The sequence below is a fragment of the Oryctolagus cuniculus genome, chromosome 10 (assembly GCF_964237555.1).
Source record: "Oryctolagus cuniculus chromosome 10, mOryCun1.1, whole genome shotgun sequence".
NCBI classification, from domain to species: domain Eukaryota; kingdom Metazoa; phylum Chordata; class Mammalia; order Lagomorpha; family Leporidae; genus Oryctolagus; species Oryctolagus cuniculus.
In genome coordinates, this window is record NC_091441.1 from 28,978,454 (window position 1) to 28,985,049 (window position 6,596).

Here is a 6,596-nt window from a genome sequence, read left to right on the forward strand (position 1 = left end):
CGACACCCCCCCCCGCCAGCACCAGGGAACATAGGCTTCTGTGGGGTTCCTGCCCTGCTCTGTGGGAGCCTAGACCCTACCGTCTACCATGTCCTTTAGGGGTGTGATGGGCCATTCTTGAGGCGCTCACAACAGCCCTCTGGGTAAGTTTGAGAATCCTTAGCCATGTTGCACCCATTTCACAGGTGAGGCACAGGTGGGCTGAGCTCTTGCCATCACCCAGTTAGTGCAGTTAGGTGCAGGGCCCAAGGCCCCTTCCCAGGCTCATCCAGAGAGGCTGGGGGTTGCCATGGAAACCTGGCCCCGCCTCAGCCGCCCTGACCGAGCCTGGCTGCTTCTCCCCATAAAAGCTAAATTTACTCTTTTAACAAGTCCCGCACTGCCTTAAAACACAATGGAATGCTTGGGAAGGTGGAATGCCTTGTCATCCAGGGCCAGGGAGTCAGGACTGCCGCCTGGGGCCCAGCAGCGTCTTCCGACCCGAGGAAGAGGCGTCCCCACACTGGTGCCAGCCCTTTGGGAGGCGGGGCCCGGAGCGCCCACGGGCGGGCGGGAGGCCCGAGGTCCACATCGGGCCGGCACAGAGACTCAGCATCTTCTCCGACCTAGGGGACCCACTCTGTGCCCGGATGCTCACCCAAGGTACTCCCTGGGGCCCGGCTCTCCCGGGAGCCCTGCCCCTGCCTCCCTCCCTCTCCCCCATCTCCCAGCGCCAGCAGGTGCAAAGGCGCCATCTTGGCTTCCAGCGCATCCTCCCAGCCTCTCGGAAGCCCAGCTCTGCTTGCCGCTCGGGAGGCTTCCTCTGCTGCTGTCTGTTGACTTCCGGGCTGCTCGCCTTTGTTCCCCGGAGGCTGCTTTGTCACCAGCATCTTGGGCCTTGCCATGTGGCTGACAATTACCACTTACCAATTAGTAGCTGCTGCTGCTTCTCCTCCTTTGTCTTCTCCTCCTCCTCCTTCTTTTTTGCTTTTTAAAGATTTATTGATTTACTTGAAACATTACACAGAGAGAGACAGGGAGAGAGCTCTTCCATCTGTTGGGTCACTCACCAGGCGGCCGCAACAGCCAGGGCTGGGCCAGGCAAAAGCCAAGAAGGAGCTTCATCTGGGTCTTCCAAGTGCTTGGACCGTCTGCCACTGCTTTCCCAGGTGCAATAGCAGGGAGCTGGATCAGGAGAGGAGCAGCCGGGACACGGACTGGCACATCACAGGTGGAGGCTGAACCCGCTACGTCACAGAACCTCCCCCCACCCCATTTCTTAAGTGCTTGCTGGGTACTGTGCCTAGACACACAGACGCCAACATACACACACACCAAACCATGCACACTGCTGTACAGGATAAATTTAGGTACCTTTAAATGTGATTATCTTTTTATGCCCTGACCTTTTTTTTTTAAAGATTTATTTTATTTATTTGAAAGACAGAGTTACAGAGAGAAGTAGAGACAGAGAGAGAAGAGGTCTTTCATCCGTTGGCTCACTCCCCAGATGGCCACAACGACCAGAGCTGCGTGGATCCGAAGCCAGAAGCCAGGAGTCTCTTCCAGTTCTCCCACGTGGGTACAGGGGCCCAATGACTTAGATCATCTTCTACTGCTTTCCCAGGTCATAGCAGAGAGCTGGATTGGAAATGGAGCAGCCGAGACTAGAACCGGTGCCCATATGGGATGCCGGTACTTCAGGCCAGGGTTTTAACCCACTGTGCCACAGCGCCGGCCACATGCCCTTTTATATCAAATTTCCTCTTTGTACTTGAGTGTCTCAATATTTTATCCCATCCTGTTTTCCAGTTCACTAATTCTCTGTTACTTAGAATCTGTCTTTTATTTTTATTTTTATTTTTTTTATTTTTTTTTGACAGGCAGAGTGGACAGTGAGAGAGACAGACAGAGAGAAAGGTCTTCTTTTGCTGTTGGTTCACCCTCCAATGGCCACCGCGGCCGGCGCACCGCGCTGATCCGATGGCAGGAGCCAGGAGCCAGGTGCTTTTCCTGGTCTCCCATGGGGTGCAGGGCCCAAGCACCTGGGTCATCCTCCACTGCACTCCGGGGCCACAGCAGAGAGCTGGCCTGGAAGAGGGGCAACCGGGACAGAATCCGGCGCCCCGACCGGGACTAGAACCTGGTGTGCCGGCGCGGCAAGGCGGAGGATTAGCCTAGTGAGCCGCGGCGCCGGCTCGAATCTGTCTTAAACTCATTTATGGCATTGTTCATTACAATTACTGTATTTTTTAATTTTAGAATTTTTATTGGACAACTTAAGAAAATTTCCAGTTCTCTTTAAATTCTCTATCTTCTCTACTTCTTAGCGACATATGAAGGGGCTGGCATGTGGCCCAACACTTAGGCTGCCACTTGGGACACCCACATGCAGTATCAGAGTGCCCGCTTTAGTCCCAGCCGCACTGCTTCCAATCCAGCTTCCTGCCAATACACTCCGCAGGAGGCAGCAGATGATGGCTCAAGTACCTGGGTCCCTGCCATCCATGTAGGAGACCTGGGTTGGATTCTGGGCTCTTGGCTTTGATCTGGCCCAGCCCCTGCTGTTGCAGGCGTTTGAGTAGAGAATCAGTGGGTAGATGATCTCTCTCTCTCAAATAAAATTAAAATAACTAAAAATTGAAAATTATTAACTGGAAACCATTTTAAAGTATGTGATTTTATTTTTAAATATTTATTTATGTGAAAGGGAAAGAGAGAGAGAGAGAGATTTGTTTCTGCTGGTTCACTTGCCAAATGCCAGCAGTAGTAGCCTGGCTGGGCTAGGCTGAAGCTAGGAGCCCAGAACTCAGCCTGGGTCTCCTGTGTGGTTGGCGGAGACCCAGACACCGCACTAACAGGAAGCTGGGTCGGAAGTGGAACCAGAACTCGAACCCAGGATCTCTGATAAGAGATGTGGCGTCTCGAGCAGCAGCGTTGCACGCATCTTTCCTCCTCCTCTGTCTCTTCTCCCCCTCCCTCCCCTCTCTTCCTTCCCCCTCCTCTCCCCCCTTGCTCCTCCTCCCCCTCCCTCCTTTCTCCTGCTCCTCCTCCCTCCCCTCTCCTGCTCCCCCTCCTCCCCTCCCTGCCTTACTCCTCCTCCCTCTCCCTTATCCTGTTCCCCCTCCTCCTCTCCCCTCTTGCTCCTCCTTCCCCCCTTCTCCTGCTCCCCCTCCCTCCCTCCTCCTCTTCCCCTCCCCACCCCTTATTCCTCCTCCTCCTCCTCCTCCCGTTCTTCCCCTTGTGGGAAATGGACCAAACCTTGCATTCCTCTCCAATTCCTCCCCTTCCAGGACCCTGGCCCCCAGACAGTGCCTCAATGCCTTCAGTCCGTGCATTTTATCTCCCCCCCCATTTGTTCTTTTTTTAAAAGATTTATTTTATTTATCTGATAGAGTTACAGAGAGAGGTAGAGACAGAGAGAGAGGTCTTCCATCTGCTGGTTCTCTGCTCAAATAACTGCAATGGCTAGAGCTGAGCTGGTCTGAAGCCAGGAGCCAGGATCTTCTTCCGGGTCTCCCACATGGGTGCAGGGGCCCAAGGACTTGGGCATCTTCCACTGCTTTTCCAGGCCACAGCAGAGAGCTGTATTGGAAGAGGAGCAGCCGGGACTAGAACCGGTGCCCATATGAGATGCTGGCACTGCAGACCAGAGCGTTAACCCACTGCACCACAGCGCTGCCCCCTCCCCATTTGTTCTTGTGAAAGTTGGTCTGATAGATGAGGACCCTTCAGAAAGCTCATGGCCAAAGGAACTAAAAATGAAGTCTATGTTGGTGCAAAACCTTTTGAAATCATGCATGGGGCATGGTCTTCCAAACATTCATGGAAACTGTGTGCTATGAAGCAGCTATGTATGGATTTCACAGAATTTTTTACCCAAATAAACTTGTCTTTCAGTTCCATCTTCCACAAACTCCGAGGTGCCTCCGTAGGCCCTGCTCCGCGGCAGCCAGAAGCAGACACCTGTGCAGTCCTAAGGACTTGGCCCTGCCAGGATCCAGTTCCAGCTGACTGCTCCAGCTCCACCATGCCAGGACCAGGGTCTCTGCCCTGGGCACCTGCTCACCCTCCGGGCGGGGCTCCACTCCCGTCCAGTGAAGTCTGTGGCCTGGAAGCTGCTTCTAGAACGGCTACCCAGAGTCCAGGCTGGGCAGGATGCTGGGGGCCTGGGTTTGCAGACCCCCCTGCCAGGCCTGCCTCTCCCTGCTGACCAGCTTCTCCCACCAGGCACAGCTCTAGAACGCCTACTGCGCCACGCCAAGCTCAGTGTTCAGTGCTTAGCAGCCGGCGTCTCACTTCTTCCTGCAGGCACGCTGGCCGACGAGCAGAGTTACGCTCGTTTTACAGATGAGGGAGTGAAAGTCCCGGGGGGCCGGTCGGAATCCGTGCCCACCGCATCTGTGGATGTCTGAGTTGGCGCTCACGCCAGACTGAGCAGCACAAGAGTGGGGAGCGTGGCTCTGTGTGCATCTCTGCCTTCCTCCCGTGCCTGTGCCTGGCTCGAAAAGGAAGGTGGGAACAAAGCTGGAAGAAATAAACGGAGCTTCGGGTCCCTGGTAGCCAAAGCTGCAGAGTCTTCTCCTGGAGTCCTTGGTGGTCCCCGCTGGCAGCCCCGCTGGTGCGGGAAGTCGCTTGTCCAACAGACACCTGGCACCTGCCACGCGCCGAGCTTCTGGCTTAGCTCCCTGCAACAGGGGGTGATTTTGGCAATTTTGGGCTGACTTGGCGCCCTTGGCCAGGGTCTAGGGACCCATCAGGAGCAGAGGAGTAGAGGAGGCCAGGCAAGGAGAACACAGGTCTACAAGTGCATGATTGCTTTCTTAGGGGAAGGAGCCGTGCGTGGTGTCCCTCAGGGTCTCACAGAGGGCTGGGACTTCCCAAAGGTCAGATGACCTGGGCCTGGGCATCGCTTGCCTGGTCTGCCCCCCAACAGGCCTCCCTCCGTGGAAAGGGGCTTCCGGAACCACCCACAGTTTCTTGGGGTGGCAGAAGTGGCCGGGATGTGAAGGGGGACCCTCTGCCACACCCTGAGCAGGGGGCCGTGGGTGCTCTAGCAAGCCCTGCATGGCTGGGGAGGGGTGCCAGTGCTAGTGGTCTCAGCCTCGCCCTGTCTGGCCCGCTAAGGGAAAGCCGCCCCACTGGCTGGGTGGAGTATTTGTGCAGCTCCTGTTTCTGGGGCAAGGTGAGGTTCCCAGGCCCAGCTGGGAGCTTTCAGGTGAGGACCCTGAGCCCCTGATGGGGTGGGGGTGGGGCGAGAAGGAGCCACAGTCTCTGGCTCAGGCTGCTTGGCCCTGCCCCGCCTAGCCTGGGGGCCACCTACGAGACATCACCTCCTGCCACTATGGGGCTCCTCTTCTTCTCATTTCTAAATGAATTATTTATTTTTCATTTTATTCAAAAGAGGGAGAGAGAAAGAGAGAGAGAAAGGTCTTCCATCTGCTGGTTTACCCTCCCAAATGCCCGTGACAGCTGCGGCTGGGCCAGGCAGAAGCCAGGAGCCAGGAGCTCCATCCAGATCTCTCACTTAGCCCGCAGGGACCCAGTTACTTGCACCATCGCCAGCTGCCTTGCAGGGCGAGCAGCAGAAGGAAGCTGGGGTGGGGAGCCGAGCTGGGCCTTGAACCCGGGCACTGCAGAAGTGGGATTCGGGCATTCTAGGCGGCGTCTTCTCCACCCGCAGAGCCAGAGGCTTCTGTCTCTTCCTGGCTGTGCCATTTCTCATGCAGACTGCTCGCTGTTCTTGGTTCCTCACTCGCGTCCCACGCACAGGCGCTGTCTCCCACTCTGGGGACTCCTGCAGACCTGGGGCCTGACCTCGACCCCTGGGGCCGCCTCACCGAGGTGACCCGGTGGCTTCCTGGCTCGGGCTTTCTCAGCATTGTTCCCTGTGTTCAGCCCTGCCAAGGTCATTTCCTACATGGACCCTGCTGGCCTCACTAGCCCATGACCAACCAGCCCCAGGCCTCTGCCAGCCCAGAGTCCTGACCCTCCTTGCTGCCCTGGGGGCTGGGGAGGGTGGTCCCAGAGACAGGCACCCCAACAGGGTGGCTGGGTCATGGGTGCAGGTGGCCGGAGACAGGTGACATTTAAAATACTTGGCATTCAGCACCAACCCTCGAGCACCCGGCCCCTCTGCTGTCTGGCTTTAACCCTTTAGGTACTAGACATGGCCAATTCACAGGTGGACGCAGGGGCAGTGACACAGGGCATGAAACATAGCTATTTAGCCATTGCTGCTGGGGCAGTGCAGAGCTGGTCAAGTGTACACACCCTTAGCAAGGAGAGCCGGCTGCCTGGTGAGCCCTGAGGAGCTGAGGTGGGGGCAGGGACAGGGCTTATGAGAAAAAAAAAAAGGAGGACCAAGCCCTCAGGCCATCCTCTGTTGCTTTCCCAGGAGCATTAGCAGGGAGCTGGTTTGGAAGTGGAGCAATAGGGACTTGCACTGGCGCCCATATATGACGTCATTGCTGCAAGTGGAGGCTTAGCCTGCTATGCCACAGCACCGGTCTCGCGGTGTGATACTTCTAAACAGTGTTTTTGGGGGTATTGTTATTAAGACACAAAATAAATGCACACATTTAAGGTGTACAGTGCGACACTTTTTGAAATAAAGA

At 56.1% G+C, this 6,596-nt stretch overlaps 1 long non-coding RNA gene across 1 annotated transcript; it reads left to right on the forward strand.

Annotated features, from left to right (window-relative positions):
- The first annotated feature begins 428 nt into the window (after positions 1-428).
- LOC127492289 (uncharacterized) lies at positions 429-5,111 on the forward strand. Its single transcript, XR_007921465.2, has 3 exons — positions 429-642; positions 1,423-1,557; positions 3,880-5,111. It is a non-coding gene; the product is annotated as an uncharacterized lncRNA (long non-coding RNA).
- Positions 5,112-6,596: the final 1,485 nt, after the last annotated feature.